The sequence below is a fragment of the Pseudorasbora parva genome, chromosome 17 (assembly GCF_024679245.1).
Source record: "Pseudorasbora parva isolate DD20220531a chromosome 17, ASM2467924v1, whole genome shotgun sequence".
Taxonomy (NCBI): Eukaryota; Metazoa; Chordata; class Actinopteri; order Cypriniformes; family Gobionidae; genus Pseudorasbora; species Pseudorasbora parva.
The window spans coordinates 26,636,630-26,664,287 of NC_090188.1; the positions used below are offsets into that span (position 1 = coordinate 26,636,630).

Sequence of the window (27,658 nt, forward strand, 5' to 3'; positions counted from 1 at the left end):
AGGGTTTTTTTGTTTTGTTTTTGGGAGGGGGAAAAGTCTGTGGGTATCTGCTAGTGTGTTTGTATTTAAACTGCACTCACACTGTTCCGAGATTTTTACTGAGTCAACAGTTATCTCCCCTTTTCAATGGCTGAGTATCCCATCCAGCAGATAAAGATCTGCCTGCGTCCGAACCCCCTGATTCATGCAGTTCATATAAGAACAAAACTGACAAGACAAAATAAAAGTACAATGTGACAGCAAAGCTATGCTAAATGGTTTGCCCTCACATTTCACCTTAAAATCTCAATACTAAACAGGACAGATTGACAAATATAATACAAATAAAACCTTGAAAAAGACCTCCAAAAGATCACTAGGTCCACAGGATGTCACAGATACTGATATCTCAGCTCTAGAGTCAAATTTCAGATAAGCCTCTCAAAAATATAATGACTGGTTTGTTATAAAATAATATATAGATGTACATACATACGTACATACTGTACATAGGTGTATATATTTTAGGCAGAAACGCAAAAGAGAGTGTGATACATTTTCAGTGGAAATATTCTGGCTCATGTATACTGGCACAACCGGATTCCTTTTTAATTTACGACCTGTAGCAATTACAATATTGTTAAGTAGCTAGGTAATAAATAAAACTGCAATATCATGAAAATAACATTAGGGGTGCACTGTCAGCTGTATATATATATATATATATATATATATATATATATATATATATATATATATATATATATATATATATAATAAACATTTTTATCACTCATGACTGTGAATTTTGAAATGCTGTATATTATTGCACCTCAGTATTGTTTGTAGTAGTGCCAATGGCAATTTAATAAAAAGGACAATTTGTTAATAGAAAAACATAATAAAACAATAGTTTATCATTAGCCTAGCTGTGAGATTTTTATATTGCCATATGAATAGAATTTAATAGAGAATTCAGCTGACATGCTGTCACAGGTGTATTTTATCGGATATTGTCAATGAGTCTTATTCAATTAGAATTTACAATTCTGTATCTGTGGTTACTGTGTCAAATTTGATCTGTGATAAATCATTGCATAATAAATAAAATGTCAAACTTCTCTCGTTATGGGGTGCAATCCAGGAGCGAGTTGTATAAACATAGCTGCTAAGTAGACTGCATTGGTCTGAAGAACTAGTCTGACCAACTAGTAATTAGTTACGGCTAATCCGTCTTACTTTTTGGATTCACAATAGACATATCTTTATTTTTATGTAACTGAAACTGAAAATAAACTTGACTTGACTAATTTGTAACTAACCTACCCTTAAACAAAAAAGTATACTTTAAGTTAAGTTTAAGTATATTTTTAAGTATATGTATACTGTATCAATGTACTAGTAGTATACTTGTAAGTATAATATTTTACTAATATTTTGGACTATTAGTTTATAACAGTATAGTATAGGGCTACTTTACGTGTAACAGTGGTAAACGTTAGTTACAATTATGTAACTAGTTTACAATTACGTTTTTCACTTGTACTGCAACTGTACTACAAGTGAACTCATACGTATAGCCTATACTGATAGTTTACAAATACTCATAAAAGTATGCTTATGAAAGTACACTTTGGAGAATAATTGCAGTAAACTAAGTTTAACAGTTTTATACTGCAAGCTGGGCTGTAACCACCACAGGACAAGTCTCCCCAATAACTAGAAATGGCCAAAATGGTGGCCATTTTGATGGCCAATCAAAGGTGGCGGGGCTTAATGTTTACTGAAAATGGGTGTGAATTTTGGCGGAATGCTTATAGTTTTGACGATAAAAGAGTGCTTCCGTGGTAAGCTGAATATTTAATATTTTACAACTGTTTTACAGTGGATATTAACAACCCACAGTAACATACCGTGATGTAAACTACTCAACTTTTTTAATGTAATTTCGTCATGTTGAATTTAAAATATTTAATAATTTAAAAGATGACATTCATAACTGAATGTGACTGTTGTTGTTGTTGCTGTTGTTGATGACGAATGTGTGAATGTGTGCATATTTAAATAACTTAAATTGCAGTTTAAATAGATTAATTCACAACTGATTAGACCTCGTACTTCTTCTACCATGCTTATTTCTTCTTTTTTTCCCTTAAATCCCTTTTAAACATTCATTATATAATTTCTCTAAATAAAAAGACCCTTCACCTCTTCAAAAATAAAAAACGTTAAAAATATGGTTAACTGGAAATTTCTGCCAATGGCGGGAAAGAGTAGATTTGACATAAATAGCAATGTCACTACCGGTGGACTACACAACAAAATAACATATACCCAGAATTGGTGACATATCTGTTGTTGTTTCTTTATTTAGTTTTTTTAAAATACATTTTAAACAATGTAAGTTTATGAAGTATTAAAAAAAATATTCAAAATGCTACTCAATCAAAAAGTAAACACAGCTACAAGCTAAGTATACCCAGCATACTTCATTATACTTTTATCTCGTTTAAAAGACTAAGAGTATATGCCACGTATACTTACACTTTTCTGTCAGTATAAGTCAAGTTTACTGAGAAGTACATAAAAAGTAGACTAAGTATACTTTCTTATTTTTAGTTTTAAAAAAAGTATAGCACACTTGAATAAACTTTATGAAAGATTTTATGCAACCAGCCACAAAGATTTGTCATTCTCTTAGAGTGTAACATTCTTTTCCTTTTATAAAAACACTCTGCATTGTCATGAAAACATTTAGGTTTTTTAAGTTGCACTATAAAACAGATCTAAATTCCATTGTCCTATTATTAATTGCCCTCGGGCATTGCATCATCGGATAAATATCATGAGAATATTTGCAATAAAAAATAATGATTACATTTAGTTTGCTATGTGTTTGACAGGAATCTTAGGTGTGAGACAACAGGATTGCTAAGTGTCAGCGCAATGCTAAAACAGACAGGGAAGTTTGAAAGTGCGTGTGTCCCGTGCATTATTAGCGATGATGACAGAAGATGTTTAGTTCACATCTTCAACTGTCATCATTATTGGGAGGCTAATCCTGTCATATGATCATTGTTCATCACTACCGGCAGATTGCTTAATCTCCCTGAGAGCCTGAAGAGAGAAAAAGAGAGAGAGGGGTGGATTTAAAATGTTCTGATCCGATGACCCATGACATCAGTCTGGGTCATACCTTCCAACCGGGACCACACAGACGAGCAGGCCTTCCATCAAATCACATCAAAGCATTGCAGAAAGAGTGATTGAGCCGGGCTGAAGACAGCCAGGGACATGTGCAAGACAGATCTCAGTATTCATATCTAACCTTAGTCACTCACTCAAGCCATATGACCAAAGCATGAGAGGAAAGTAACATGCATACCAGTCCAAAAAGTCATCAAGAATCTCACAAAACCATCAAAGATTACGAAAACAATGGCTCGGCTGATTGTTGCCCAATAGAGTCCAGCGATACGGCTCACCTGCAATTAATCCAGAGCAAGCCACACTCTCTTGCTCTCTGCCCGGGTAAGATGATGCTCTGTGGGTGGTGGTCTCCAAAGGCCTGTCAGGACAATGGATCAAATGCCAGGGCTGTTCCTTTGAACTATTGTGTCTGTGTCTCTCAAAGGCATTATCTGACCCAGGACTACCTGGCCTGTCAGTGAAAGAAGCAGGCACTGCTCAATGTAGCAAAAAATCCACTTGTCTGGAATGTGACATGGGAAATACTTTCCTTTATTGTGCTGCTTCGGGTTCTCCCAGGGAAATCTTTCAGGTCTCTGAAGGGTGAATAAATGTGGATAAGATCATGAGTCACATAGTTCTTATCAAACTGCAGTGCACTTACGGAACAAAAATATATGAAAATGTACTGCAAATATATAATGTGATATATTACATAATACATTTCCAAATATGGGAATCTAGTGCTTATATTTTTCAATATATTCATTGACCATGTTTGGCTATGTATTGATACATATAAATATAGTTTTATCCACTTTACCAACCAACTTAAAGTTTTATCCTTTATTATGTACATATATTGCACAAACATTTTCCCATAGAAATGTGACTGTATGTACACATATATACAAACATTAATGGAATTAGTTACAGCAGATTTCTAGTTTCCAGCATGTTTTGCTTCTGACTGTTAAAGGAGTTCAAATTAAGTGTTATTTCACATGATTTGTTCAATTTTAATATAGAAGGAGATATGTGAGTGTTTTAAGTTGTATTATTTTTAATTTAAATTTTTGGGATTACCATTGTGCTGAAGAGTAGCGCCTGTAGTTAGGCAAACTAAAAGTAACAAGAAACTAAAAGTCATAAAAAGTAACAGATGTGCTCATCTTCAGCACAGAGATAGTCTCTTTGCTGAATATTTTAGTACATGCAGGTGTGCTTGTGCAATATATATATATATATATATATATATATATATATATATATATATATATATATATATATATATATATATATATATATATATATATATATATATATATATATATATATATATATATATATACATTTATATATTGATATATTTATATATATATACTGGAATATTGGGACACTTCTCTGAATCATTGAAATTACCTCCATGGCCACAGGTGTATAAAATCAACCACCTAGGTATGCAGACTGCTTCTGAAAAAAAATTGTGAAAGAATGGGTCGCTCTCAGGAGCTCAGTTAATTCAAGCGTGGTACCGCGTTAGGTTGCTACCTTCGCAATTTGTACATTTGTAAAATTTCCTCACTTCTAAATAAGCTACGGTCAACTGTTAGTGGTATTATAACAAAGTGGAAGCAATTGGAAACAACACCAACTTAGCCATGTAAAATCAAAGAGCGGTGTCAGCGCATGCTGAGGTGCACAGTGTGCAGAAGTCACCAATTTTCTGCAGAGTCAATTGCTTCAGATCTCCAAATTCCATATGAACTTCAGATTAGCTCAAGAACAGTGAGAGCTTCATGGAATAGGTTTTCATGGCAAAGCATCTGCATCCAATCAGTCGGATGCAGTTGTGTAAAGCATGCCGCCACAGGACTCTAGAGCAGTGGAGATGTATTGCTTAGAGTGACGAATCACACTTCTCTGCCTGACAATCCAATGGATGAGTCTGGGTTTGGTGGTTGCCAGGAGAACGGTACTTGCCTGACTGCATTGTGTCAAGTGTAAAGTTTGGTGGATGGGGGGGATTATGGTGTGGGGTTGTTTTTCAGGGGTTGGGCTTGGCCCCTTAGTTGCAGTGAAAGGAACATTTAATGCTTCAGCATACCAATACAGTTTGGACAATTCCATGCTCTCAACTTTGTGGCATCATATTCGGAATGGCCCTGTTCCAACATAAAAGGTCCATAAAGACATGGATGAGTGAGTTTGGTTTGGAGGAATTTGACTGCCCTGCACAGAATCCTGACCTCAACCCAATAGAACACCAGCCAGGCCTTCTCGTACAACATTAATGCCTGACCTCACAAATGCGCTTCTAGAAGAAAAAATTCCAATAAACACTCCTAAACCTTGTGGAAAGCTATCCTAGAAGATTTGAAACTGTTATAGGTGCAAAGGGTGGGCCAAATTCACATTAAATCTACGGATTAAGAATGGGATGTCATTTAAAGTTAATGTGCATGTAAAGGCAGGCATCCCAAACCTTTTGGCAATATAGTGTGTGAATGTGTGTTTATACAACATGACTAAATATATCTGCAATATATTATACACATGCAGTAACATTTCTGATCACAAATATATCTGTATATTATTAAATGTATTACTGAATATAAAATGACCTACATTCTGATATATTAGTAAATATGTAGTCACATATTTTTTAAATATATAACAAGCTGCAATCCCTTATGTATTATCAAATATATTGTAATATATTAACACAATTTATTATTCTGTATATGTTAAACTATACCATTATATAATTTCATATATTGATCACTCATATATAGGGAAATCTATTTTTCTATAAAAATAATAAAATTATTATTATTATTTACACAAATTGATGGATATATAAAAAAAACTGGTCATTATTTGAGGGATAAACTACACAACAAATGTTTTCTGTCAGAGATAGTTCTCATGATGAATCATGGCTAAAATATGAGAGCAACCCAACAAAAACAGCCACCCCCCACACACGATTATCACAGAGGAACTGAAAATCCACCTCTCTGTACACATTCAAAATAGACAAGACAAGAGATCTGATTAGTTTCACTGTTTGGAACTAAATCACCAGCACCACCCTACAACTTGTTGAGAGTCGCCCAAATATAACATGACATGCTCTGACTTTCATGATTGAGCTATTTTTTTTTTCTAGGCTTGGTTGTGTTTATGGGGTGCAGTATAATATGTCTTAAAGGTGGGGTAAGTCTTATTTCAAAACTGTTTTAGAAAAAGGACACATGCCGAGTGGAATAACAAACTTGTAGCCAATCAGCAGGTAAGGGGCGTGTCTACTATTGATGGTGAGAAGAGCGCTCGCTCTCGCTCTGTGCACGTCATTATTCAAAACACACGAGTCACACATGACGGACATTAGCCGAGAACTAGCCTAATATATGCTGCTTGACTATGCTCATGTGTCATGTTCACTTGTTAGTCCATTTGCGATCGTATTGTGGCTCTCTTCAGCGATGATAAAGACCCGTTCATTTCCACACCGTATGGAGCATCTAAATCTCCTCACCGTGTGCTTCAAGCATCAGCTCACACAATGTCTCTGACAAGTAAGATACTATACTCCTAATATGTGTTTGCTTACTCTTTTCATGATCTATATAACCCTTATCCGGTCATAATTGTAATATGTTGTTAGCTGGACTGTCGGCTCGTGCTATATAGTTGTTCATGAGAACGGTTTGTGTGTGTTTTTGTGATTGCTGTAACTCTAATCTTGTCATAATTGTAATATGTCGTTAGTTGGACTGTCGGCTCGTGCTATAGAGTTGTTCATGAGAACGGTTTGTGATTTTTGTGATCGCTATGACTCTAATCTTGTCATAATTGTAATATGTTCGTTAGCTGGACTGTGTGCTCGTATATCGAGTTGTTCATGAGAACGGTTTGTGTTTTTGTGATAGAAGGGATGACTTTTTCATTGAATATTCGACCTGGATTAGATACACAGATTCTGCCATAGCCGTTGATGCCTCTGGGTTACGTATGTGTGGGGCGGCGCTATCAAAATAGGGGCGAGACCCTTTTGGGGGTAGGGGCGTGTTTGTTTTGGTGATTTGAAATACCAACAACGGTTACCAGATAGCACTTACCCCACCTTTAATACTTCTTTTTTTTAAATGCCATATTTTTTCTTATATTTGACCTTTATTCCAAACCACTGTCTCCACTGTCCTTTGAACGGCTTGTGTGCTTCCTGCTTCCGAAAAACGCAATGGTCTTAGATTGGTGGCCAAATGTAGTTTCATGTATTTTTATTGGTTGAAGTGCCAAGCTAAGGTTATCCGGAAACGGCACACTCCTTACCATTACGGGCAGAAGTCACATCTGCGGTGACTAGCAAGGGTTTATGATGTCACCAACCCTGGAAGAAGCTTGTTGTTTTGTAGGCAATAAACTGCCATAACTTTAAAAGACAATATCTCCGTTTGCATTGAACTTTCAGCGCTGTAACTTTGCAGATACTGTTTATGCTCAAGCCGCAGCATTACACACTAACTAAAGTTTAAAAAGTTAAATTACATGCAACCACCCCTTTAACAAATGTTAACAAATAAGACCTTATTGTAGAGTGTTACCAAAACGTCTATGTATTAATTAACATGAACAATTAGCAATATATTTGGTACGGTATGTATTATTCTTTCTTAATGTTAGTAAAAAAAATCAAGCTGTTCATTGATTGTTCATGTTATTTTACAGTGCATTAACTAATGTTAACAAATACAACATTTTATTTTTATAATGTTAGTAAATATTGAAATTAACTTTAACTACCATTAAGAAATGATGCAGAAGGGTACTGTTAATTCTTAGTACATGTTAACTACAGTACTTAATTGACGTAAACTAATGAAACCTTTAAATATCCAATATTTTAATATATTTTTTTTCATTTCACTTAAAATTAGATACCATTTTAGTCAGAGTAAAAGTGGCTAAAATAAATGAATACGACGATGTCGTTGATACTGCTGAAATATCATCATATTCGTCATCTACCTTCACATTGCAATACTTTACATTTTTTATTGGAAAAAAATTGTCATTGGTATTTGATGAGAAAATAAAAACAACAGATACTGACAACACATAAATAAAATAGACTCAGACAGAGGCCTCAAGATTAAAAGACTCGAATGAGGAGTAACAGTCATGCTAGTTTGCAGGGCAGCTAAATGAGAGATGCACAGGTTGGGAGCAGTTAAATGTTAACATGTTTCTAAAAAATTTGACTTACATTCAAAGTCCTCTTGAATTGTGGTCCGAAATCCATTTAAGAGCACTCACTGCATACAGTCCACTTTGTTTTGGCTAGACACTGTGAACAGGGTGGGTTTAAAATGTATGTGTGACACTGCAGGATTACAGCATTAAGAGACTACAGATGTGGGAACATCCACAGATGGGCCATCATCCCACTGACATTGGCACACTGACCCACCGATGGGCACCAATCAGCTTCCACTACCAAAGTAAAGAAGACGAAATCATTTATTGTGAAATGTTGAGTTGGTTCCCATAGATCCAAACAAAAGCTGTCCGGGGTCCCAGATAGCAAAGATTTGAATACAAGTGCTAAAGAGCAGTTTGTCTAAGAATGTTTAATATGTAAATGGCAGGAGCACAGGCAAGAGGGGCTGGGGCCTCTTTGAGCTAAAGCTGATTAAAGAGGGACAGATGGACCCATATCCGAGTAAGATCAGCATTTTCACACAAACATAACACTGCGCATGCACACATCACTGCACATACACATCTGTACACATGTGGGGATTCATAATAAAGTAGGTCAACACACATGAACAAGAACAATGGACTATATATATCTATCTAACTATCTAACTATCTATCTATCTATCTATCTATCTATCTATCTATCTATCTATCTATCTATCTATCTATCTATCTATCTATCTATCTATCTATCTATCTATCTATCTATCTATCTATCTATCTATCTATCTATCTATCTAATCACAGTGAAGGCTAGTGCTGGGTTCTCCATTGATTTCAGTGAGAAACCTTTGGCGTCACACACAAAGGCATTGGGCATATGAATGTTATCCTCATGGTGAAATTATATACTGCACTGTATTCCCCAACAGTGTTCTAAACTCAATAAAATTGCAGAGTTGTACTCAAAGCTGCAATATTGTTCAGGCACCACAAAAGTTTTAAGTTCACTTAAGTAGTTTCCAGTTATTGATTATTTAGACAAGATTAGCTCTTAGTTTATGAGTAGAACTGACCCCCTAACTCATTTCGTTCAAGAGTGGATTGAAATTACGTCTGACGTAATAATGACGTGCAACTTCATTGGAGGTTCATATCAACATGGCAAATTCAAATAACCTAATAACCTATACAAACCAACATAAACAAATAAAAAAAATCGGACATTCCAATGAATGGTGAATGACCTAGTCTATGATCGATTGTGGCGGATGTAAATAAACTTTGACATTGTTTGCAAGGACTGCTGCGCGCACCCGGATGTAGGCAGCAACATCAAGAGATCCATCATCAACAACATCAGTCTGCATGCTAACCGTAACGCCTGTACACAAAGGTAAGGACACGCCTTAATGTACTTTGTTTATTTATTTGTTTGCCATCTTCCAGGCAGACCTCAGCTAAAGCGTAGGCTTGTGAGAGAGACCTTTTGCAGCTACCTGCATGTTTTAGCGAATTAACTAAAGTTAATTGTCTCAGCTGTCAGCCAGCCAGCCTTGTTGCACTACTTTAGTGGGATAACTGGACAGACAAACCCTATGGTTTTAGCACTACCAAAGATCCTTTATCCGTTACTGGTGATATCATATATAGGCTTTGGCCGCGCAGGTTAGTTTATAGACGGACACTGAAGGTACCCACTAAACACTGGACGTCGGATAGACGTGCAGATCATGTCTATATTGGGTCCGTCGGTCCATGACCAATTCTGGACATCTATTCGCACTCCAAACTAGGTCCACTATTTTGACGTCCAACCATGACCCAACTTGGACGTCAAGGTGACGTTCAACTTTTGACCTGGAACTGGGTAGTTTTTTTGGACGTCTATGACAGGTGCAAGAACATTTACATGATTCATTCATATGTAATGTTTTATTTACAAATATCAACATTGTTGTTATCAACATTAATACATATTATTTAGAAAAAATATATAAAAGGTTTTTTTTTTGTGCATTTTTTTTAGTTTAACTCGCACCGGTTCGTGGACGAATGAGTTTTTTACACTTGTACAATCTGTAAGTAGTTGCTTTAGTTTTCCAGGGACTGTAAATGCATTTTAATTAGCAGTTTACAGCAAAATTATTTTGAATAAAAAACTACTCTTTACAATTACAAATTCTAATATAACTGGACCTTTTGAAAGGATTTAATATAGTTTGGATTTCAAATTGAGTCAAAAACCAGTCCACGGCACACAACGTCACTCTGATTGGCTGGGTAGCACATCATCATAACCCAACCAGTAAACGCTATTCTGATTGGCCGAGGCAACACGCCAGCCAGCCAGGCATTTGGCGCGATTCTGCGTGCAAGACGGCACATTCAGCCTGCATCGCTTTCGCTGGTGAGTCAATTTTTTCTTCTCTAAGTTGAATTTTGGTCAGCTTAGTGATTTTTATGTCATGTGTATGTATGTTAGGTAATTTAGCATGTCTTCACAAACCTGCTGTTACAGCCTCGAATGGTCAAGGGAGAGAGACCATGTCGAAAGGCATTGGTAGCTTGACATTTTGAGCGGCAAACTTGTCACGCGCACTATAAAACGCATATGTGTGTGATATTGACAAAAAATATCTTGCTTTTTGGGGGGTTTTCTCAATAACGATAATCAGACAATATCTGTTGAGTGTTTAGTAAGGAATAATGTACATCCAGCTGGTTATCGCAGTGTAAACCCAGACAGAGTGATCAGGACCCGACACGAAGCGGAGGGATCTTGCCACTTAAGGGCTTTATCCCGCTTATTACATGGCTAACAATACTTGTCTCAAGTAAATTAGACACGAAAAATTGTCTTGAGTTTAAATATTTTATTAGCTCTCACGCAAAGCTTCCGCGAAGAAAAACAGTTCCAAACTGCGAGTCGTTTTGAAGTTGACTGTCTGGCGCCATCTTGTGACTAAGAAACACTTCACCGCCACCCCAGAGGCGTGTGGAGCACGTTTTGACGGACAGCTGCATTTTTATGAACTTTAAAAAACAGCTACATTTACTGCTATTATACAGCTTGGATTAGCCAGGACTTTTTTATTAATATAACTCAGATTTAATTCGTCTGCAAGAAGAATGCCATATACACCTTGGAGGATGGCATGGTGAGTAAATCATGGGCTAATTTAATTTTTGGGTGAACTAACGTTATCCCTTTCAGAATTAATTTCATTGTTTCTTGAGCAGTAAATCATATTAGAATGATTTCTGAAGGATCACAGGAATAAATTACATTTTCAAATGTTCAAATAGAAAAGTTTTTATATTTTAATAATTAACAATATTACAGTTTTTTTGTCTTTCCAATAACATAAATGCAGCCTTAGTGAGCAGAAGAGATTAAATACATTTTAAAAAATGTTTTAAGGAGGACCACCCTGGGGGACACTGATCAACTAGTAAAAGGGTTTATTGCATGTGTAATGTTGTTCGTTCCTACATCTATCCTTCACATTAACTTAGTGAAATGTATTTTTCTTTAGGCTCTTTACCAACAGCCTCATGGCCAAATTTAATTTGAAAGGCAAGGGGAAAAGGGGGAAACGTCCTATAGAGGGAACCAAGGTTTATCGAGCAATAAAAGGTAAGTCAAATGTCATGTTGACCAGTCTATAAATAACTTTGGACAACATTTCCTTCCCTTCTGACTTAAAAAAAATAAAAAGCTATACCATCTTGTTAGATACTTTATTCATCCACAAGAGGAAATTAAGGTGTTACAGCATTAAAGGGATACTCCACCATTTTTTCATATTAAACTGTTATTCCCTTAACTAAAAAATTTTTGCTCACAAATATGGGGATTTGCCTGTTTGACTGCAGATTGCTGTTGTGTGTATGTATGTATGTGTGTGTGTATATATATATATATATATATATATATATATATATATATATATATATATATATATATATATATATATATAATATAAATAAATAAATAATTTGTCTTTTTTTCTTGTACAGAAGGGATCATGAAATTTGATTCAGCAGCCACTGAGGACTACATCAAATTCAATGTATCTGAGCACCTCAAGCATGCACCACAAAGACTTGGAGGCGGAGGATTCACTATGCCCTGATTTATTATTATTTTTTGAATAAAGATGGAAATAAAGAAATGGCTATATTGAATTGTGACTTATTTGTATGTGTATAACTAGTGTTGTATGTATGTATGTGGTCGCATGTTTCCAGAGGGTGAAGGATATGTTTTCTGTACCAGTTAATTTCACTGTAGCTTTGTGTTTTAGCTGCTAGTTTGAGCTGGAAATGCATTACACCTATGTATGCGTCTCCATTTATCACCTGCTGCTTAGACAATCAAATTGAGTTTTTTGAAAAATAATCTAGTCCCATTTCAGAAGGTGGCATATGTTCCAGATAATTTCCCAACAACTTTTTTTTTTTGATTGTCTCAGCAACAACTGGAGACCCATAAAAAGACGCAATGCATTTCCTGTTGAAACTAGCTACTGAAACAAAGTTACAGGAAATTTAATACATGGTACAGAAAACATGTCCTCCACCCTCTTGAAACATGCGACTACAGTTATAGAAGTTGCATAAAAATGACTTCTAAAAATAGTCGAAATATGATGCTGAAAAGACGTCCACAAACGGCAACATTTGGTCTATAAATAGCCCATATACGGAGGTCCCGCGGACGTCAAAAAAAGACGTCGCCTGGCGTTACAAAACAACCCCTTCAGTGGACCGAAATTGGATGTCCAAAATTACTTATAAAGGACGTCACTACGACGTCGCATTGCGCAGTAGAAGTAGCATAAAAACGACGTCTAAAAATAGTCTAAATATGATGTTGAAAAGACGTCCACAAACGACCACATTAGGACTATAAATAGCCCATATATGGAGGTCTCGCAGACGTCAACATTTGACGTACCGGTGACGTCAAAAAAAGACGTCAAAAAAGTAAATGGTGAATGTAAAGTAAATGGTGAATAAGGAAGATTATTATGCTTAATAATTCTATATGATGCTAACATTAACACCTCCCTTTGTGTTCAGCAGAGAAAATTAGGTCATACAGGTTTAGATTAGGAATAACCCAAGGATGATTCTTTTTTTGTGAACTCTGTCATATTGCTTTTTATGTTTTGTGAATAAATACAATGAGTGACTAAATTTGTGTAAAGTAAAAATTATTTGGACTACATATGTAAATGTAGTTTAATAAAATGAGCAACAACCAGAGGAGAGCCCTAAAGGTAAGGTGAAATGTAAAAAGTGCTAGTAATAAGATGAATATTCAGATCTACAGAAATATTGTAACCTGTGACTTGCCTATGATAAACTATAAAGAGATCTAAAAAGACCACTTAATCTATTTCTCTTACTATACAGTTATAATATTGTTTTATATTGAAGTCATTTTTCAAAGATAACATGAATAAACGGTATGCAACTTTGGTGAATAAGACAGCAGGCTAACCGGGTAGCTGTATTTTGTGCGAACAATATAAATCATAATTTTGTAGAAATTGCAATAGGTGCTAAAAAAAAAAAGAGTACCCATTAAAATGTCTTTACATAAAGGTCGTGAAACAACCGATCATGAAAGAATGCACAGAAAAAGGGCAGGAGTGAGCTTCTTGAGTCTGATCAGTAAGGAGCGTTTTGATTGGTGGATTAAAAGCTCACCACGATTGGCTAAACAGAACGTCCTCCAAAAAAAGATATTTACGAATCCTAACCTGCCAGGAAGGTCTCAAAAATCCCACACACAAATGCAATGCAGTCCATGCACGTGTGACGATTCGCAAATGCAGATTCAACGATCCATAAATGCATGCAACATCTTTCATAAATGTGTGATGGAAATGCATTCAAGACCTTGATATATACATATTTGTGTAAAGATTTTACATTTATTTAGGTAAGATGCATTTGTGTGAGCATTTGGGGAAATATTTATGCTTTTAACTTGTGCATTTATGAATCGTGTTTTGAATTTACGAATCCGATTTTACAAATGTGAATTGTGCTATGCATTTATGAATTTTGTTTTGTAAATGTATTATTATTGAGGCTGATCTGGCTCCATAGAAAACTGTCATCTAGAGGCAGCAGGTGGGTGTGTGTGTGTGGATCGTGCAAGGCCAAACCGGCGAAATGAAAGTCTCAAAATCCAAATGAATCAAATAGGATCGACTCACAAACGAGTCAATGAATGCACGCGCGTCACCGGATCCGCGAATGCACACACACCGCTAGCGTAACTACACTGTCACTGCAGCTGCAGACGCCCGAAGCCTTTGTGCAGCGGCTCCCACAATGCTAGCCTAGAGCCTAAGCCTGTACTATACCTCTGAGTACTAAATACTAAACTAAAGAAAGTTTATTATATTTTCTGGCTAGTTTACTTTATACTTTCTATAATCATAACCATACTTTCACCGAAACGGATTAATTAAAACAAGTTTAAATGGGTACATCTTCTAAAGATGTTTTTCATTCTTCGTTTTCTCTTTAATGACATACTCCAGTTTACTTTATTTTTTATAATCATAACCATTATTGTTTCACCAAAACTGAATAATTGAAACAAGTTTAAATGGGTAAATCTTCTACAGATATTTTTTATTCTTTGTTTTCTTTTTTGACACACTCGTTATTGTTAAAGTACACTACACGTGCTTCTGTGTGCATTTTAAGCACTTTTTGTGTGAAATCATATTTATTTTGTCCATTAAAAGTGTTATTTCACTTTAATTGAGCGTCAGCAGCGCAGCAAAATAGGCTCGCCGCCGAAACCCCCGCTTCACTGCTGCTCACGCGACGCTTGCGGTGTGAAACGGCCGTTCATTGCACGCACAAATTCTGACTTGCATTAATACAAAATCGAAGTTTTGTATTCACAATGGCCCTCATTTATCAATCTTGCGTAGAAACTGGTGTATATGTTGGCGTAAGATTATTCTTACACTCCTCTCACCGCCTGATTTATGAAACTGTGCGCACCTCTGCAATCCAGGTGTACGCAATACTTGGCCTTGATAAATGCGGCGGCTGAAAACGATCGTCATTAGAATAACACGCCCCTATATATTCAAGTCTCCGCCTCTCCCACGCCCTCATTTTACGCCATGGACACACAGAAGACGGCAAAGAAGCGAAACTTCTCCGACGTGGAGATCGGGCGCGCTCAATCATCTCACTAGTCCACTAGTCAGGGCACTGACTAGAACATAAGTCAATGGGCTGACTCCCTGATCAGTGCTCTGACTGAACTAGAGAGATGATTGAGACGCGCCCATCGAGACCATCACCAGGGAAGTGAAAAAAAACAAAAACGAAATTGTTTTATTTGAGAGTTTAAAGAGTGGGAATAAAGGCACAGACAAAAACAAAATATGGATCTAAAAAAACGAGTACTCTTAATAATGTGGAGGTTGAGAAGCACACTCCAGCAGTTTAAAGCTGTTTGGATGATAAATTACAATCCATTATTTTACAGCACGTTTTGAAAAAATTAGCAATTTCGTATCACGGCATGTATTGGGGTGTACAATAGTGATGATGATGTGATGTGGAGTACTACCATTCATTCACAATAATTTACATGACAATTTGTAAGATTATTATTATTATTATTATGATTATTATTCTTAATGATGCTTGTTATTCAGAAGAAGAATGTCGTTTTTATTGATTTTATTATTATTTAAAAGAAGAAGGTCATTTTTATTATTTTGTCAGTCTGAATTATTTTAGTCCCAGTCCGTGCGCAGCTGCCGGGCCAGGCGGGCCTGAAACGTCAGATAAAGCGCACAGGCTCGCGACTGGAGGAATACATATGCCTACAAATCAAACGCTTTGGTAAAGTCACACAAATTAAACATTGACGTTCATGTTACACAAAAATAAACACTGAATGTTGTTGTTGTGGTTTTTAACAGTGGGTCATATAGCATATCTTGTCAGTGCGTTTTGTGGTGTTATGACTTGTTAAAGTTAAAAGGCATTTGTTTGTGGATAGTAAAATAGTAATTTTTTTACGGATAGTAAAAGCTCTTCAACATTTATCAAGTTCATGAGTTATTGTGTGAGTGTAAAATCATCCCATACAAAGCAATGTTTCATAACTTACACGACTTTTGTCAAACACATGACATGCCAGGCACACAGGCAGCACGCTTTTAAACATTTTATTAGTAGACTACCTAGCTAGTTGCCATAGGCTACATGGTTCGCATTAGCTGCTAGATGTAATGAAAAGTAACACTGCAGTGATTGCATCTGTCTTATATTAACGTCCATTACTAGTGTCACAATGTAGCCAATGTGTAGCCTATATTATTATAAGTGTTTTGTATGCATTTATTTCCCAATGAAAATAGCCTAGCCTAATCTTATCCCTTTGTATCTCTCCACAGGGATACACAAAGTCTAGGGTTGAGTGAATATTTTACTGAAAAGAAATTACATAGTGCACCTTTAATATATGCATAGGATTAATATTCTACTGATTTGTCTTCCTATTACCCCACAATCCCTCTGTCTTTCTAGGAAGACGTCGATATCAACAGCAGACGGACAGTTACTCTGCGGGCCCTTCCCATCTTCCTGCGGGAAGATGCTGCTGGATTTTTTAAGACCTGGAATGTAAGTTTTTGATTCAACTGTGTGTCCTCTTTCACTCTCTTTTTTTTTCTTACTTTGTCTTCTCTGTATATCTCTTTCTATTTAACCCTCTCTGACCTTGCAACCAAAAGACAACAACCCCAACCATCTTCCTAGCCACCAGAATAGCAATTTAATCATACCACAGTAATTCACCAAGAATGTCATATTTGGAAATTTCACCTGAACTTTTCATTCACTGGTATTTCATATTATATTAAATACACATGTAGTGTTTTTCATTGACTACTCTACTCATTAACTAATTACTGTCATGTTCTTCAGGCAGATGAAATTGACCTGCCAGACATCTCGGATGCAGCTCTTGCTTATTCTCACTGTCTCAAGTGATACGGACTCCCTTGTGAAGTTTGGTCCTGCTATCAATTCTATAGTTCTTGAGGGAGATTTTGTTGTGCGTGATATAGCGGAGTTGACCGAGGCGTTCATTTTGCTGTTCGGCTTAATTTATGCACTTCACCTTGATTATCCAAAACAATTGTCATACACATTCAATTTCATTCAGAAAATTATAATGGGTTTGGATGACCTGAAGCGGTTACCTCCAAGACTGCTTAGCCTTAAAAATGAGTTGATGATGGATGAGTACTAAGTCTGTTTTCCAAATGTCATTGTTTGGACTGCCAGCATGTTTATAATCAAGCAAGAAATGGAATACCATTTCCCCCCGCTTTTTATTAATGTGTGTGTGCCTATTATTGTCGACCTATTATTTTTGGATTGGCCTATTATGTTGGCCTATTAATTTTGTTTTGTGAGTATTATTACCTTTGTTGTTATTTCTTTGATTTTCTGTATGAACCCCATTGCTAGGGAGGTTTTTCTGTTAAATAAAAAGAAAAGGAATCTGCAGTGAAATTGTCTTTTGAATAGTTTTTTATTTGAATCATACAACTTAAATATATTTGATTTTGAGGAAATTAATAAACATAAACAGTCAATAAAATGTGTTTTTAATAGACTTAAATTAACTTAAAAATATAAGAGGCTGAATTGACAATGTTTAGGTGTGAGGAACTGAATGAGTCATAACATAACCTCAATATATTATTAGGAGTGATAACTTTAAAAAAACAACTCTGTTTCCAGTGTCAATTTTGTTAGTTTTAACAATGGTTTCAAATTCATCAGGTTCATTGAACTTATCCAAACTTAAAGTACTGATTACTTAAATTTTTAGTTTGTCAAATTATTATGTTTCAGTTCATCAGCTTCCTCAAAAAAATGAGTGTGAATAATGTTTCTAGTTTAGAGTAGTAATTACTTAAAATATTTGTTTGTAGAAATTATTTGTTTTAATGTTGTTCATTTTCTCAAAGATTTGGAGTCTAAAGAGCTTGTCTGACTAATGTAGTAATTACTTAAAACATATATTTCTCACATTATTCTTTTTAATTTTATCCTTGTCCTTAAAGATTTTGAGCATTAAAAAAGTATAATTTTAAGTAGAAGTTGCTTAAAATATTCTTTAACATAGATAAATATTTTGAGGTAATCAGTTTCATCAAATATTTTGAGTTCATTTAACCTGTTGGGGAATACAGTGTGGGTTATAATTTTGTAATTATGACATGTTGGAGTATGATTCTCAATTTAATTAGCCAGCATAATTTTATTGTAATATCTATTTAGACACATCTGAACATGTAACCCAACCCCATCCCATCGCATCCCTAAACCTACCCATTTGTGTATTATATCAAAAAACAAGCTATAACAGGCAGATACGACTTTAGCAAGGTTAACCTACTCACACTGTATGAGTAGTTGTGATGTAAAGCCAAAGCTCACGATTCATGTGCTCTCACTGTGCGGTCCGATCGTCGAGCACGATAAAACCCCGTGCCTTTTTGCGATGATAGACCATGCAGGCTATTATAGAGAGATAGCCTATCACATGCATCATCGATATCAAGAAGATTTAGCATTTAGAATATTATTAGAGTATGCCTACTTTTATTATTAAATTGATATTACATTAATTTGTATCCCCCAACTTTGATTGTCATACTAAAGAGTCGTGTGTATGATTTGAATGAGGTATGAATGATATTGAATGAGGTGCGTTCATGGAGCGGCGGGATCATAATTTCAGCGATTAAAACTTTAAGATCAACTCTGTTCTTTACATTAAAGGTGTCATGAACTGGCTTTTTTATAGACTGTTGTCTGAGGTCAACTAATGATGTTCGTGTGGTTTTTACTTTCAAAAACATTAAAACTAATAAGCAATAGGCTATTTTATACACTGCTTTTGAGGCTCTCTCCTGAACACTGGGTATTGATGGGCGTGCCGCACTGGAGACTTGTAAGTAAACGCCCACGGCTAGGATTGGATAAGATTTGCATATTTATTGAGCTTCAGCTCCCCTGTCAGTTCATATGAGGGCGAGATTGTTTTGAAAGCGACAACCGGAATGGCTCATAAACATCTTTCTCAAACAAACACAATGATTTATTTCTCATCCACCCACGATTGATTGGACTGTTATTTTTGTATTACATAGCCCGCACGATCAGGCGATATAAGCGCGAACCGCTCACGCACACACACGCACGTGTACCCTTCAAATGTCAAGTCAAGAGAGAGTGAACAACAGAAGAAGAGCCCTTTTTTTCAAAATGCGATAAACGCCTAATAAAAAAAAAAAAAAGAGTTTGTCATGGTATTTTGCTGTGTACTGAACCTATTGTCTGCTCTATAAAAATATAATGCCAAATCACTATATTTCCTTGTTTAAAATGTACTGCAAGATGCCGTTTTTTCCCCAAACCGCTATAAGCGCCGAGCCTGTTTTTAGCCTAAACACGATATATCCTCTCATCTCGTCTTGAGCCCCTGCCTCTTTGAAAGTGAAAGTGCCTTTTCGTTTGTGCTGCGGTGCCCCCGCGAACGCGATCCCGGCCGGAACATAATCCAAAACGCAAGTCTTATCGGCAATCTATGACACCCCACACCCCCCACCGGCACGGACTATAACAACATAAGTGTTCACGGACGAGTGGATCTGCAGCTGAGAGCATTGTTGATGGGGCGTGCATTTCCTCTCTCGCTCTAGTCACGCGCGCGCGCACCCTACCGGGAGAAGAGCCCGTACAGCCCATACAAGGACCTTCCGCTCTATCGACGTCAAGCCGACCCATACTCGAAAAAAACTCTCCGAAACTTGTGAGAAACCGGAAGGAGTATTTTTGACACAGAAATACTCCATCAAACGTCCAACATTAGTTTTTGAAACTTTGACTATGTTTAGGATGGGAATCCAACTACACTTTAACAGTGTAAAAAGCTCAGTATGCATGAAACAGCATTTCACCCCCATAGATTCGATTTATCCTGTGAAAATGGTCAATTGGCTCAGTCTGAACATGTTAAACAATGATTGTTAAAGGGGGGGGGGCTTTAACAATCATTGTTTAACATGTTCAGACTGAGCCAATTGACCATTTTCACAGGATAAATCGAATATTAACAAAATTTTTGGGTGTAGGTAAAAAAATTACATTTTGAAAACTGTTAAAAATGGATTTATAGCGTTTTTGGAAAAGAGCTCCTCAGATCAAGAAAGGAATATAATGAAATTCATCGGCCTGCCGATGGGCTTAAATTTTGGTAACCCGTCTGGAAACACACAGCCTCGGGCCGCTGGCCTTTGTGAGCCCTGGCCCATACGTGTCTGAGTCCAACGTGCTAAAGGTATGTTCTGTTAGACATGTAGATCCGAAGCATAGCGCAAGCCGATCACCTCCATGAGTCGGTGGTCGGCGCTTCTGATGACGTAAAGATGCGCACACTGTCGTTTTCTGGACCTGGTGTCTATAAAAGCTTTTTTTGTCTAACAAGGAAGTTTTCAGCTTTGAAACATACAGGATATTCTTATATCACCATGACCTTTTATATATTAAAAGTTCAAGGGAAAGTTGATTTCTCAATTCATCACCCCTTTAAGATATCGTATGACTTCAGAAGACTTGGAATGCAATATGAGTTCATATTTTTACACAGTTTTTGGCCAGTTTTTGCAATTAATACCTGTGACTATATATTTATTTGCCTGTTACGTGTTTTATATTGTTTAGAAGTGAGTAGGTTAAGGGTAGGAGTTGGGTTAGTTGCTCCAAAATATATTATATATTCATAAAATCGTGTCTGCTTTTACAAAGGCAAAGAATTGAATGCGCCTTGATCTGATGTATCGGACAGTACCCTGCGCGCCAATATAGTGACTCCTAGGGCGAGCTTTAGTGTCTTCATTGTGACGTGGAAGGCACTTGACCATGCCTCAGATTTTGTGGCCTTGGGAGTGAGAATGGGTTGAAAAAATATACATAAACGAAACATAAAGGGAAATTAGTTACTCCATGAACCACTAATGGCAGCACGATGACCTTTACCCTTCCTTCTGTGGTCTTGCTACATTTAAGGAATCGCTCTAGGCAAGTCTACATGATTGTTAGCTGGCCGATCTAGAAGCTCCCATAAATCCATTGAGGAAATGAATTGCTCAGTCAACACTTACAGAGTAAAACGATTAGGATTGCATTAAAGAATAATCTCATCAACCACTCTAAACACTCAGGCCTGCTCTAACACAATCACCATAAATTAAAATGCTCAGATATGACAGATTAGTGATTCAAATGCATGGTCTAGAAAGGTAACTGCAATACTTCTAATATATTTCCTCTTTTGTATGTCTATGCAGATATAAATAATCTTGTTAACACTTTATTCTTTCTTTCTTTTTTACTTTTTAGAGGTGGATCTCTCAATCCTTTTACCTAGTATAACCCCTCATTTAAGTCCAGATAGGGAAGTTCTACCTAACTTTATATTAAGGGCTCCCTGTTCCTTGTTTCATTGTCTACAATATGTACTTTCATTGACAGGAAAGGCTTCACCATGTAGTGTCTTCCTGTTCTCGAGGAAGGTTTTGTGATTAGACACTGACTCAGCGACTGCACCATTGATTGACTCAACAGATGGACAATTCTCAATCTGAATCATGAGAGCTTTAAAAATGTGCAAGGGTGCAGCAAAGTGCGCTTACTGCCAAACTCGCACTGCATTCACTATGGAATAGTAGTAAATCTTAAAAATGTATTTTCTCTTTTCTGTGTCTTGCGTTTGAGATGCAAAACTGTCTCTTAAACCAATGGCATTGTTTTAAGAAAGAAAAATAATTTAGTAAAACAGTATTTGCAAATGTCAAACAAGACTAAATCTTATTAAGATGTCCTTTTTGCAGTGCATTTACTTGCGCATACAACATACTATTAAGAATCTTTAATCTGTGATTTACCAGCATGGCTTCCTGAACATGATTTTTCCTCTTTACCTCAATAGATGATTTAGTTGTTTTCATTTGTGCATTATGCGCCAGATAAATTACTCCCAGCGGAAAATGAGGCACATGTTGGGATCATGGTGATTAGCATGATATTTCCCAGGGTGTGTTTGCATTGCAGATAGAAATCTTCAAGGAAATGTCTGAGAAGCTATGATGACAGAAACACTATTATGAGGAATTCAAACTGGTTAATCACGGGGGAAGTTAGCTAATGCTGCAGTCCCAGGCTTTAACTATTTATTTAGTTTAGTGCGTCTTTTTCTGGATGCTTAACAACAGTTGCTTTATGCCATGCTGTTTCATTGGATGTGCTAGCCACATTGTTAAATTAAACAGTAACACTGTTTGGCTTTGTAAATAGTAACAGCAAATGTTAAAACATTAGATACAAAATCTTAAGCGCATATATGCAATAAATACACACATATACGTGTGTGTGTGTGTGTGTGTGTGTGTGTGTGTGTGTGTGTGTGTGTGTGTGTGTGTGTGTATGTGTGTCTATACAGGAAATACAAGACTGCATACACATACTTTGATTGTGCATATAAAGAAAACCGTTGCTATTGCAGCGGTGTTGTTCATAATCATTTGCCAGCTCTACTGTGTGTTGCATTATAAGCAATTATGGCTACTTTAGGGATCCTATAAAACACACTGATGTAGACATTTAACAAGCTAAGACAATCTTTTCTCAAGAATTAAATAAAAATAAAAATAAAAACATTCAGGATGACATCATCTGCTCCTATTATTGGATTTATATCGGTATAGCTCCACAAAACAGACTAGACGGTTTTCCTATCTGGCCTCCTGGGCTGTTCTGGACCGCTCTAGTGTTAGACTTGCCTCGTGAGATTTATTAAACTTTTTTTTTGACTCGCGCTTGGAAATAAACCAAGCTCTATTTTCGTAAAATGGATGTCTAGTATCATTGCTTGTTGAACCAACAGCTATTCTGTACTGATTCCAGTAGGATTGTCTCATGCACTTGACCAGGATTTTCAGACAAAAAAGAAACTCTTATGGAACCAGACCATATGCAAAACTCTTCACAATGTCTTTAAAGATATTTATAGTATTTTATAGTAATGCAGCTATGCTAATATAATGGTATTTTAAGGAACAACATTCACTAAAGCCTTTTAAGTGGATCACTTTTTTCTAATAATCAAGTGTAATGCAATGTTATACACGATTATAAAATATTTGACAGCTGTTGCTGTTTTTGTATTTAAGGATATAGCAGAACATCAGTTTAAAAGCTGTAATTAGTATTAGTAATCAGATAGCAATACAATGTACCTTCAGAAAATATCCAGATATTTAGATATCAAACAATCATTCTTGGTCCAGATAAGAATGAATTGGCGGATCTTGAAATCATCACTTCTAAAAAGCCGGCATTTATTTCTTCCAACAATGCCAAATTCTTCCACCCTCAACGGCCGTCTAGAAGCCTAGATTCTCTGCAAACCAAAGTGTAACATTGAAGTCTTGACTTAACGCTAAATGAAAACAGCTCATTCATTATTTTACAAGTGTATAGCAAATGGACACTTAAGTTTGATAATTTATTATCATTGATGCATTTAAATAAAACAAGTTTATATTCTTTGGGAGCCAAAAATAAAAAGCTTGGCTATCTTTGAAGTTTCTTATTTTTAATTACAGTTGTTATGACTATCTTGTGTTTTATGACTAAGGGCCGGTTCTCTTTTACTTACCAAAGGAGACAATTGGAGGAAATCAACTTACTTAGCACTTAGCGAAGCGGCTAACATTAAATGAGAGCTTGTTGTCTAGATTGGATCGTTTCAAAGCTAAGGGGTGTGCACTTATGGAAGAATTGAGAGATTGCCCAGTATCCCATTTTTAACAATTCCCTTAACCTTTCTTCTCCTGCCAATTCATTGTCCGCCCCAAAATGCCTCATTCTTTTGCAGCAGCAAAGTTTAAGGGAAAAAACAAATGACTTAAATGGCTATGCAATATATATTTCCATTTGGCCCTGTCTTAAGAAATAGTTGTTTGGTCTAGTGCTGATTGAAGGTGCTCACTTGTTGAGTTTCTATAAAACATGATGATTTTGGAATAAATTTGAATGGGGTATCATAAGAAGTTTAGGATATGACTCAGAGCTGTTTGTATGGTGAGACGCCTAATATGAAAGAGATGGATGACTGCTTTAAGATCTAACGTGCAGAGTTGGCGTAGAGATGGATGACAAACCACGTGGTGGTTTTGGCCAGCCATGGGAGATGTGTGGGTGAACAACAGACGAAAGTCTGTACAGCTGTTTTGAGTGACCCAGTTAGTGAGTGACAGGCTGGATAGTCTATTGTCTATTATGTATCTCTGATATGTCTGAAAAGCATACGTTTACCAATGAAGGTTTGTGGTGAGTAAGTTGACGGCCCATGAAGAGGAAAGGCCACAGCATTACATCTCCTCCTGTCTTCTCACACTGTAAGCAAAGAAACTAAAGAGCAATGGAAAAGGACTGGTCATTTTCTGCCAGGACATTATCCTTTCAAATATGCCAGCACAGCAGATTTTGGATGTCTGTGATATCTAACGCAGTTGAATCAACTCGTCAGGGATATTTTATGGTTTGTATATGATTAAAATCCTGCAAGTGTAAATGTAATGTAATAAATGTAATATTCTGTGCATTTTGAAGGGTCTGTAATCATAACAAGATATAATGCTAAATGATAAATATATGTAGAGTGAATTGAATCATACTGTAGCCTATAAATACTCTCATTTTATGATTTCCAATCTATTGATATACATGTCTGAACTCGAAGACGCATACATATGCAAGTAATTATAAAAGATTTTTGGCCACATTTAAAAAACAGCTTGTGTCAGTGCAAACCCTCTTTTGGCATCCAAACAAGTCATCAGGAATTCAAATCCCAGTCAGTTACGGATACATGTCACTAGCTAACACCTTTGCATAATGGTTTACTTTGTCTGCTCATAAACAATTTGACCCGCACTTCAATGCAGGAATCGCAAAATGCAATTTACTTGGACCAGCTCGCTCCTCAGAATCACAACCTGTATTAATTAAGTATGATTCATTATTGATGTATATATTTTCGAGCGGGTTTTCAATATACTAATTCACATTATTACTGTCTTACTGAAATATTTCTGCTAATCAGGGCTAATCAGCCGCGGGCAACTATACCCTAAAACTGTGTCTATTAATGCCGATTCTCTTCCGTTCTTACTACTTTGAGTAAAGATAAAGGATGGGGCAAGATTTGTTTAACAAATGTTTATGTTACAATAGTCATTTGCGTTAGTACTGTGCTAACATATGCACAGTTATTAATACAGTTAATACTATTATGCACGTTCCCTCATGAGCGCCGCAATAGAACGCATGGGTTTGTTGATGGACATACACTTGTTGCTGATGTCATAATGTACTCCAAACTGAGTAGCATATGGCTGAGAAAAGTCCTACTCATGTCGTCTTTACGATGGAGGTTCAGGTTGAATAACTAGTTCTTACAATTCCTCATCAGACTCGCGCTCTAATTGATATTGTAAAATCTACGCCATTATCTTTAGTGTGTACAATTGCTACAATACAATAGCTCAGTTCTGCCAGAAAGACTCGGGAGAATATATACTGTGACAACTGTCCATTTATTAACAACCCAGCAAGCAATAAAGTACTTTGGAATTGCTTTGCGTCCGTAGCTCGCAATCAGAGGGTACGGACTCTGCATATCTTGCCTGAAGACAAAGGCAGAGGCGCAGCCGACCCCCCTGTGAGCTATGGAAGGGACCATCCTGGGATGGCGGTGAATTGGGGCTTCAGCATCTGCGAACTCAAACGTGAGTAAGTACCGATCTTTTATACTCAAGTAGGCTATTAGAATGTGATTGGATAGATAGAAGTTGAAGTGACGTAACGTCTTCCCGGCAGAACTTATGCTAAAGCTTTCATTTATAGTAATGGGCATTTAGCTTCCGAAATGCGCTGTACATGATATACCAATCATAACAGAGTGGACCGTCTGGCCAGTCAGAGCAGAGAGTATGGCTCCTGCAAAGTAGGGACTGAATCATCTGACAAATCATTTGAGAATCATTGTTTTTGACATTTAATGTATGTAAACCTGTTGTAGGAGACCTTCGAAACAAAATTAGGAACCTTTAATACAACTGCCTTAGAAATAACATGCACAGTTCAACTACTTTTAATGCAACTGCTCAGATGATTTGGCATGACATGCAGAGGTCCATGCACAGCATTATTCTTCTCACTCACTGTCCGAGATTGCTTGCTTTTGCTCTGCTATGACAATGACCTGCCTTCCTCCGTACTGGCTATTAGAAAAAGAAACACACACACACACACACACAGTTTCACTCCCTCTCCACTATCTCTCTCCCTCTGTTTCTCCCCACTTCCCTCTCTGGGAACAGAGGCGTGCTTCAGGCCGGGTCTGGGAGAAGAACAGACAGGGATAGGCCTTTGAAAGAACAGTATTGTGAGGTCACATTCTTCCCAAATGTGAGCGGGAGCCAAGTCAGTAGCTGTCGGAATTACCCCATGAATCATACCCATTGTGATGCCTACTCCAAGATGAGAACATGGAAAGGAATTAGGTACGGCTAGTCTTATCAGTCCTCCGACATGGACACAGGGTAGCCAAGTGTCCGCAGCGACAGGGCGACGTTCCCGCGACCGTCGAACAAGAAGAATTCCTCCGCTGCCATATGTTGTTACTTAAGGGCGTGCTGCAGCCAAGCAGAGTGTGCTTTTCCATACACGCCCGTCTTCCTGTCTGTGCACTTCCTCCCCTTGCCGTTACCCAGAGATCTTTGTGGTGGGTCCTGGGGTTCAGGCAATATTAGGTTGCACCTCTTAAAACATGTCAGCTTTGTGGTGAAAATTAAAGAATGGAAAAAATGATGAAACGTAATGTTTTATTGATCCTTTTCTTCAAGTTTCAACTGTTAAACAGGGGGAGAGAGAGAGAGAGAGAGAGAGAGAGAGAGAGAGAGAGAGAGAGAGAGAGAGAGAGAGAGAGAGAGAGCTAGAAGGGGAATGGAAAGACGGTTTCAGAGGAGGCGTGCAAGCCATCGCCACTCGCGAAGGGTGGTTTTCGACAACTTGGATTTATTAAGCTTGGAGAATTTGCATGGAAATTGTGTTACCTCCAGTGTCTGACTCACTG

The 27,658-nt window shown here is 36.8% G+C and overlaps 2 long non-coding RNA genes across 2 annotated transcripts; both read left to right on the plus strand.

The window, feature by feature from the left end:
- The first annotated feature begins 9,293 nt into the window (after window positions 1-9,293).
- LOC137045025 (uncharacterized) lies at window positions 9,294-18,486 on the plus strand. The gene is made up of 3 exons (XR_010898678.1): window positions 9,294-9,772; window positions 16,966-17,061; window positions 17,365-18,486. It is a non-coding gene; the product is annotated as an uncharacterized lncRNA (long non-coding RNA).
- Window positions 10,617-12,554, plus strand: LOC137045435 (uncharacterized). The gene is made up of 3 exons (XR_010898773.1): window positions 10,617-10,786; window positions 11,916-12,016; window positions 12,400-12,554. It is a non-coding gene; the product is annotated as an uncharacterized lncRNA (long non-coding RNA).
- Window positions 18,487-27,658: the final 9,172 nt, after the last annotated feature.